The sequence below is a fragment of the Nycticebus coucang genome, chromosome 3, assembly GCF_027406575.1.
Source record: "Nycticebus coucang isolate mNycCou1 chromosome 3, mNycCou1.pri, whole genome shotgun sequence".
Taxonomy (NCBI): Eukaryota; Metazoa; Chordata; class Mammalia; order Primates; family Lorisidae; genus Nycticebus; species Nycticebus coucang.
The window spans coordinates 87,458,084-87,466,171 of NC_069782.1; positions in this window are offsets into that span (position 1 = coordinate 87,458,084).

The window sequence follows — 8,088 nt, forward strand, 5'->3', positions numbered from 1 at the left end:
CTCCTTGGTAACTTTCTCATTCATATTCTGAATTCATCTTCTGGTATCTTCATATTGTTTTTTTTTAGATTTTTCTTGCATCTCATTGAGTTTTTTTTTACATATACATGTGTTTATTAGGTTTCCATTTTTTTTGCCTTCACAAAGTTAAAAAGCCTTAATTTTTTTTTCCCTGGGAGACAGAGGCTCACTTTATCACCCTTAGTAGAGTGCTGTGGCCTCACAGCTCACAACAACCTCCAACTCCTGGGCTTAGGTGATTCTCTTGCTTCAGCCTCCTGAGTGGCTGGGACTACAGGCAACTGCCACAATGTCCCACTATTTTGTTGCAGTTTGGCTGGGGCCAGGTTTGAATCTGCCACTTTTGGTATATGGGTTCAGAGCCCTGCCCACTGAGCTACAGGCACCACCCAAAAGGCTTAAATTTTAATAACAATAACAATGTTTAAAATAAGGACTAGAAACAAAAACCTCATAAAGAACAAACAAACATAAATACATTCAGAAAAGGAATCAGACAATTGCTACATTGAAATATTAAGCAAATAATAATAATAATGCAAAGAAAGTAACATTCACATTGTCAAATAAGAGTATGTCTATTATATATAGAATGCTTTGACTCTGAGGTTCAGTATGGAGTCATCAGTTAATTATTATTTTTTTAAGTCTCAAAAAATAGACAACTAATATTTATAAATAAAAGTAATAGATAATTTCTAAAAACAGATCATGATAAATCTTATAGACAAAAGAAAAAGAAGAAATGCTTCAAAATAATTCTACTTGATCTGGGTACACCTGATATTAAAATTAAAGAAAATATAAAGAGGAAATTACAAACACATGTCACTTATAAATGAGGATGCAATATCTTAAATAACATATTAACAAGTTGAATTAAAAATTAATGTTTAAATAATGTACTTTGGTCAAAATTAAATCCAATTTATGTGAGAATTAGTCACTATTCAATTCACAGGGATCAATCCCTCAGTCATTTCTGATTGAAGTTACTAGAGATTTTACTTTTTCATTTCTAGTTAATCTAACCAAAGGTTTATCTATTTTATTTATTTTCCAAAAAAACAACTCCTTGTTTCATTAATTTTCTGAATGATTCTTTTGTTTTCAATTTCATTAATCTCTGATTTAATTTTGCATATTTCTTTTCTTCTGCTGGGTTTAGGCTTAGATTGTTCTTTTTCCAATTCCATCAGATGGCTTATGAGTTTGTTGATGTGCTCTCTTTCTGTTTTCTTTTTTTTTCTTTTTTTATTAAATCATAGCTGTGTACATTGATATGATCATGGGGCATCATTAGCTAGCTTCACAGACCATATGACACACTTGCATCACACTGGTTAACATAGCCTTCCTGGCATTCTCTCATCTTTCTGTTTTTCGAATGTAGACTTCTAAAGAGATAAATTTTCCTCTCAGGACTGCTTTTGCTGTATCCCATAGGTTTTGCTATCTTTTGTCTTCATTGTTGTTATATTCAAGGAAGTTAATGGTTTCCTTTTTTACTTCTTCCCCCACCCAACTGTCATTCAGCATAAGGTTGTTTAACTTTCATGCCTTTGTATGAGGTTGAGCATTTTTGTTGGAGTTAAGTTCTACTTTTAGTGCCTTGTGGTTTGAGAAGATGCAAGGTAGAATTTCAATTCTTTTGATTCTGTTGAGGTTTATTTCATGTCCTAGGATATGATCAATTTTGAAGAATGTTCCATGGGATGATGAGAAGAATGTATATTCTTTACCTTTGGGATGGAGTGTTCTATATATGTCTATTGAGCACAGTTGTTCTAGGGTCTCATTTAAATCCCTAACATCTTTGTTTAATTTCTGTTTAGAGGATCTGTCCAGCTCTGAGAGAGGGGTGTTGAAGTTCCCTGTTATTATGGTGTTATAGGATATCATATTGCTCAAAGTAAGTAAGGTCTGTTTCAAGAATCTGGGCGCATTTAAATTGGGTGCATAAATATTTAAAATTGAAATGTTTTCTTGTTGTATTTTTCCCTTGACCAATATGAAGTGACTATCATTGTCTTTTTTGACTTTAGTTGCTTTAAATCCACATGTATCTGAAAACAAGATTGCAACCCCTCTTTTCTTCTGCATTCCGTTAGCCTGGAGAATTGAATTCCAACCTTCAACTCTGAGTTTTTTGTTTTTTATTTTTGGGGGTTTTTTTTGTAGAGACAGAGTCTCACTTTATGGCCCTCGGTAGAGTGCCATGGCATCACACAGCTCACAGCAACCTCCAACTCCTGGGCTTAAGCGATTCTCTTGCCTCAGCCTCCCGAGTAGCTGGGACTACAGGCGCCCGCCACAACGCCTGGCTATTTTTTGGTTGCAGTTCAGCTGGGGCCGGGTTTGAACCCGCCACCCTCGGTATATGGGGCTGGCACTTTACCGACTGAGCCACAGGCGCCGCCCTCAACTCTGAGTTTTAATTTTAATTTTGTCTTTTGACGTGAGGTGTGTTTCCTGCAGACAGCAAATAGATGGCTTGTGTTTTTTAATCCAATCAGCCAATCTATGCCTCTTCAGTAGGGAATTTAAGCCATTGACATTTATTGAGATAATTGATAAGTGTGGTAGTGTTCTGTTCAACTTATTTTGTGAAAGTACATTGATTAGTTTTGTCTTTTGCATCATCATGGAAACTAGGTTATATCCTTTAATTTCTGGGTATTTACTTTGCTGAAGGTCCATTGTGATAGTGTGTAGAACAGGTTGAAATATTTCCTGTAAAACTGGTAAATTTCCTCAATGTTTGCATATCAATGAAAGATTTGATTTCTCCATCAATTTTGAAGCTTAGCTTAGCAGGATATAGAATTCTGGGCTGAAAGTTGTTCAGTTTAAGTAGATTAAAGACAGATTACCATTGTCTTCTGGCTTGAAAAGTTTCATTAGAGAAGTCTGTGGTCACCCTGATGGATTTGCCCCTGTAGGTCAGTTGGTGCTTACTCCTGGCAGCTTGCAAAATCTTTACTTTTGTCTTGATTTTAGATAGATTCATCACAATGTGCCTTGGAGAAGCTCTATATGAATTGAGGCAATCACGTGACTGATATCCCTCTGAAAGGAGTATGTCAGAATCTTTGGTGATATTTGTGAAATTTTCATTTATAATATTCTCTAGAATGGCTTCCATTCCTCTGGGGCATTCTTCTTCCCCTTCTGGGATACCTATAACTTGTATGTTTGAATACTTCATAGAGTCCCATAATTCTGTCAGTGAATGTTCTGCTTTCTCTCTCTTCTTTTCTGCCTCTTTAACTGAGTTATCTCAAGAGCTTTATCCTCTACCTCTGAGATTCTTTCTTCTGCATGATCTAATCTGTTGTTGATGCTTTCTAATGCATCCTTAAGGTCCCTAATTGACTGCTTCAGTTCTTTCAGCTCTGCCATATCCTTTCTATATTTTTCGTATCATTCATCTCTTATTTGATTCTGTTTTTGGATTTCCTTTTGGTTATTTTCCACTTTCTCAGCAATTTCCTTCATTGTTTTCATCATCTGTACTTTAAATTTCCCTTCTGTCATTTCTAACATTTCTTTATAGTAGGAGTCCTCTCCTGTAGCTACCTTGCAATCCCTAGAAGGGGTTACTCTGGAGTGGTATTTAATGTTACCAGAATTTTTCTGATGATTCTTCTTCATGAGTGCTTTCTTGTATCTGTTTTCTTACCCTAATTATCCTTTCACTTCTTCTTGCTCTTTAAAGTTTTAATGAGTACTTTTGGTATGGGACCAGAAAGATGAGAATATTGAAAAGCAAGAAGGGAAAAATGATTTTAAAAAGAAAGAAAAAAGAGAAAGAAGAGTGGGTGAGTAAAAGGAAATATTGACAAAAAGAAGAAAAGCACTGAGAGAAAGAAACAGGAGTAATACAGGTGTATATTAGGGTACTATGACCTAACCTTGAAGACCCACAACCTCTGGGGGTGTTGGGTTGGCTGATTCCCTTGAGGTCAACAGCTCTTTGCTAGCCAGATCAGACACAGAACCCCACCTCCACAAGGTAGAGAGGAAAGCCAAAAATACTATAAACGAAACCAAAAAAAAATAAGCAAGAACCCTTATGGGATAACAATGGGGGGGGACAAATAATAGGAGCAGAAACACTGGCAAGAAACAAAATTCTAATTGTTAAAGAAGAGAAAAATGGAAGAGTGTATTTAAACTAGAATAGTGGGGGGGGGGAGAAAAAAACAAGAAAAATGCCAAGGAAAAATGTTGAAATTAAGAAAACAAACAAACAAACCTCCCCAAACTGAAAAAACCCCAAATCAAAGAACCAAACAGTATATATATCTTGCTGAATATTGTCCAGGCAACAGGTGATCTTCTGAGGCATAGGATGTTAATCACAATGTTGATACAGCTGTACATACGAGTTGGAGACCGGAGGCCTCTGCTGATATCTCAGACCCTGCAGGCTTGGGAGCCCAAAAGTCTCCTCAGCCCACTTAAAAGACTGTTGTTGTCCTCAGAACTAGATGCTCAGAGACACAGAGACAAGCACTGCACACAGAATGAATATTATGACAGGGCTCGCTCAGGCTCTTGGTGACTACCCACATTTATTGGGTGTTTTTATACACAGCACTAGTCAAAAGAAAAAAAGGTATAGAAATAGAAAAAGGAACATATAATGGTGAAATCATAAAGACTGTTAAAAAATTCTTTGTTCAGCACACATGCTGCGAGACACTTACATAGTTAATTCTAAATCGAGAACCCTTTGCCCTACACTTTGCTGAAGGCTTAACCACAATGGCTTCTAGCTGTCTGTTCTGAATGATTAGTTCCTTAAAACTTAAGAAAGGATAGTTTGCTAAAAGGAGAATAGAACAGAGTACTTCTTCCTGTAACCTCCGCAGGTGCCCAGCCCCCACCTGCAACCATGTGAAGCCCTCCAGTAACTTTCCTTTCTGTGAACATTTAACTGATTGTTCTTACTAGCTCGGGCATGTCCACAAAGAAAGAAGTTTTTCCATCTTAGGGCAACATTCCTCGGGGAGCACAGGAGGTCGTGTCACTTGCTTTGGTTGGGGGGCCAGTACCTCTCCAAAAGACACTCCAAACTATGACGTTGGCCAAGCAGAAGCTTTCCAAGGAAAGCACTTAACCCTAGGAACTCTCCTGGTGTGGCTGCCTGCTTATTCAGTACACAAAGTCTAGACTCCCACTATGCCCCTGAGGGCCAAAGCTGTTAATCTGCCACACTTGGATCTCCGCACTTCCCCAGTGTCTCAGTCCCCGCCTTAGAGCAGCTCAGTCACTAGATTGCTTGCCTAGGATCTCCTGGCTGATCCCCGCGCTGCAACACACAGGGGCAGCTCTCCCACAGAGAGAGCTATTGCCCTTGGTAGAGTGCTGTGGCATCACAGCTCACAGCAACCTCAAACTCTTGGGCTTAAGTGATTCTCTTGCCTTAGCCTCCTAAGTAGCTGGGACTACAGGTGCCTACCACAATGCCTAGCTATTTTTTGGTTGTAGTTGTCATTGTTGTTTGGCAGGCCCAGGGTTTGAACCCGCCAGCTCTGGTGTATGTGACTGGTGCCCTGGCTGCTGAGCTACAGGCACTGAGCTAATATTTTGAATTCTTTATCTGACATTTTAAGTAATTTTTTTTTTTTTTTTTTGCAGTTTTCTGGCCGGGGCTGGGCTTGAACCCGCCACCTCTGGCATATGAGGCCTGCGCCCTACCCCTTTGAGCCACAGGCACCGCCCCTAAGTAATTATTTTTGATTGGCATTTGTTGCTGGACCATTGTTGTGGTCCTTTGGTGGTGTCATATTTCCTTATTTTTTCTTGTTTCCCATGTCCTTTTTTGACCCCTGCACATCTAGTTTAGCAGTTACTTCTTCTAATTTTTTGCAATTGCTTTTACAGGGGAGAATTTTTCCCAAAGAATGTATGTATATTGTTTGAGCAGGACACTTTGGCTTTGATTTTGGGTGCTTTTGTTAGTGTGATCTTTGTATGATTCATTTGGCAGTTCACAGGGTCAGTGATATCTATGATTTCATTGGTGACTTAGGGTACAATTATTATTAGAAGCTGTGATGAAGTTTTGCCAGGTACTTGGATGCCAACTGAGACAGTCTTTGGGTCCCAGTGGTGGCAGAAGTGAACCGAATATATGTGGTTTTAGGCTCCAAAGAGTCTTACACTTTCACCAGTGTTAGTGGGTCTTGAAGAGCTGATTCTTGAGCCTCCACGTGGCTTGCTCAGGAGCTAGTAGTAGGATTGGTAGGCCAGGTGTGTGCATGGGTTCTCAGGCCCCTGGGAAACTCATGTGATGTGGTTAATGGCAGTAGTGTTGGTGGAACAACTCATTGTGGCCTAAATGGTCTGTGTTGGTATTGCTTATAGCTACAATAGGTTAGGAGCCTCTCAGGCAAGCAACGTGGGCAGGAAGCTGCAGTGAGTATGGTCCACCTGAATCTCAATCTCATAGCAGTCCTGTACAGGATGGTGGGTATTGTCACAGGTATGTGTATAAGAGCCTGGTTTCCTGTTTCTTCCTGGCTAGGCAACAGCTGCAGTTATGTCAGACTGAACTCAGCCCAAACGCAGGCCACACCCCAATATTAAATGTTCAAAATGGTACCTTGGGCCTGCAACCAGAGAGGATGGGACCCCTCCCAGGCAAGTAGTGTGGGCAAGAAGCTGTGGGCGGTGTGGTTCACTTGCCTCTCATTCTCAACAGCAGCCACAGCAAGGCAGTAGTGACCTTCCTGGTGGTACCTGAGAGTCTTCAGTCTCCTCCCTTTCTCCTTGGAGCAGTGCAGCTGCGTCTTTAGATCTCCAGTACCTAGGCTCTCAGAATGGTACCTAGCTGAAGCTGCTCTTGGCTCAGATGCCTGTGGGATTCCATGTGGGTTAGTTTTCTCAAGCAATGTCTCTGTGCAATCTCTGGGCAGCTCTCTATGTTATACTTCAGGTTGAGGGGTTCTCCAGTAGCCAAGATTGAAAAAGCCCAGGTTTGAGTGTGGAGCCTGGAAATTTCTCTCTGTTTCCCTGCATCTTGGAGCATCTCTTGGCCCTCAGGCAGACTACTGGGCAATTTGTCTGAACTCTCTTCTTACCTATTTTTGGTGCTTCCTGTCACTTCTCTGGTGAATTCTAACATTCTCTCCTAGATGATCTATTTAAAATGTGAGTTATTTTCTCACTATTCTCATTCCTTTCCATGGAAGAGGCATCCAGTTGGCCATCTTAATCTTGCTTTCAGATATTTTCAGTTTTACTTTTATGGTCTGCCCTCTGTCTCCATGGGTTTGGCATCTGCAGATTCAATCAACCATGGATCAAAATCTTTGGAAAAATCAATAAAAATAACAATACAACAATAAAAAATGCTAAAAATATAGTGTAACAGCTGTTTACATAGCATTTATATTGCATTAAATATTATAAGTAATATCTTGATGATTTAAAGTCTATGGGAGGATGTGCATAGATGATACTCAAATACTATGCCTTTTTATTTCAGAGACTTGAGCATCCTTGGATTTAGAGACAGAGTCTCAGTTTGTCACCCTCGGTAGAGTGCTGTGGCATCACAGCTCACAGCAACCTCCAGCTCCTGGGCTTAGGTGATTCTCTTGCCTCAGCCTTCCAAGTAGCTGGGACTACAGGCACCCACCACAATGCTCAGCTATTTTGTTGCAGTTTGGCCGGGGCTGGGTTCGAACCCGCCACCTTTGGTATGTGGGGCTGGTGGCCTACTCACTGAGCCACAGGTGCCGCCCACATCCTTGTATTTTTATATCCCTGGAGGAAAGGATCCTGGAACCAATTTCCCTTGAATATTGAGGGATGCTATTTATTTGAGTGTTCATGTGTTCTTCATTTTATACAATTTTATCAGTTATGTAGGTTTGTCTATCTACTACCACAATCAAAATATGAAACAATTACATCACCACAATAAGTCCTATTGTTCTTTTATAATTACTTCCATCTCCCTTCCTCTCCTACCCTGTCTCTAAGCTCTAGAAACCATGATTCTCCATCTCTATAATTTTGTTATTTTAAAAATGCTATATAAATGGAATCATA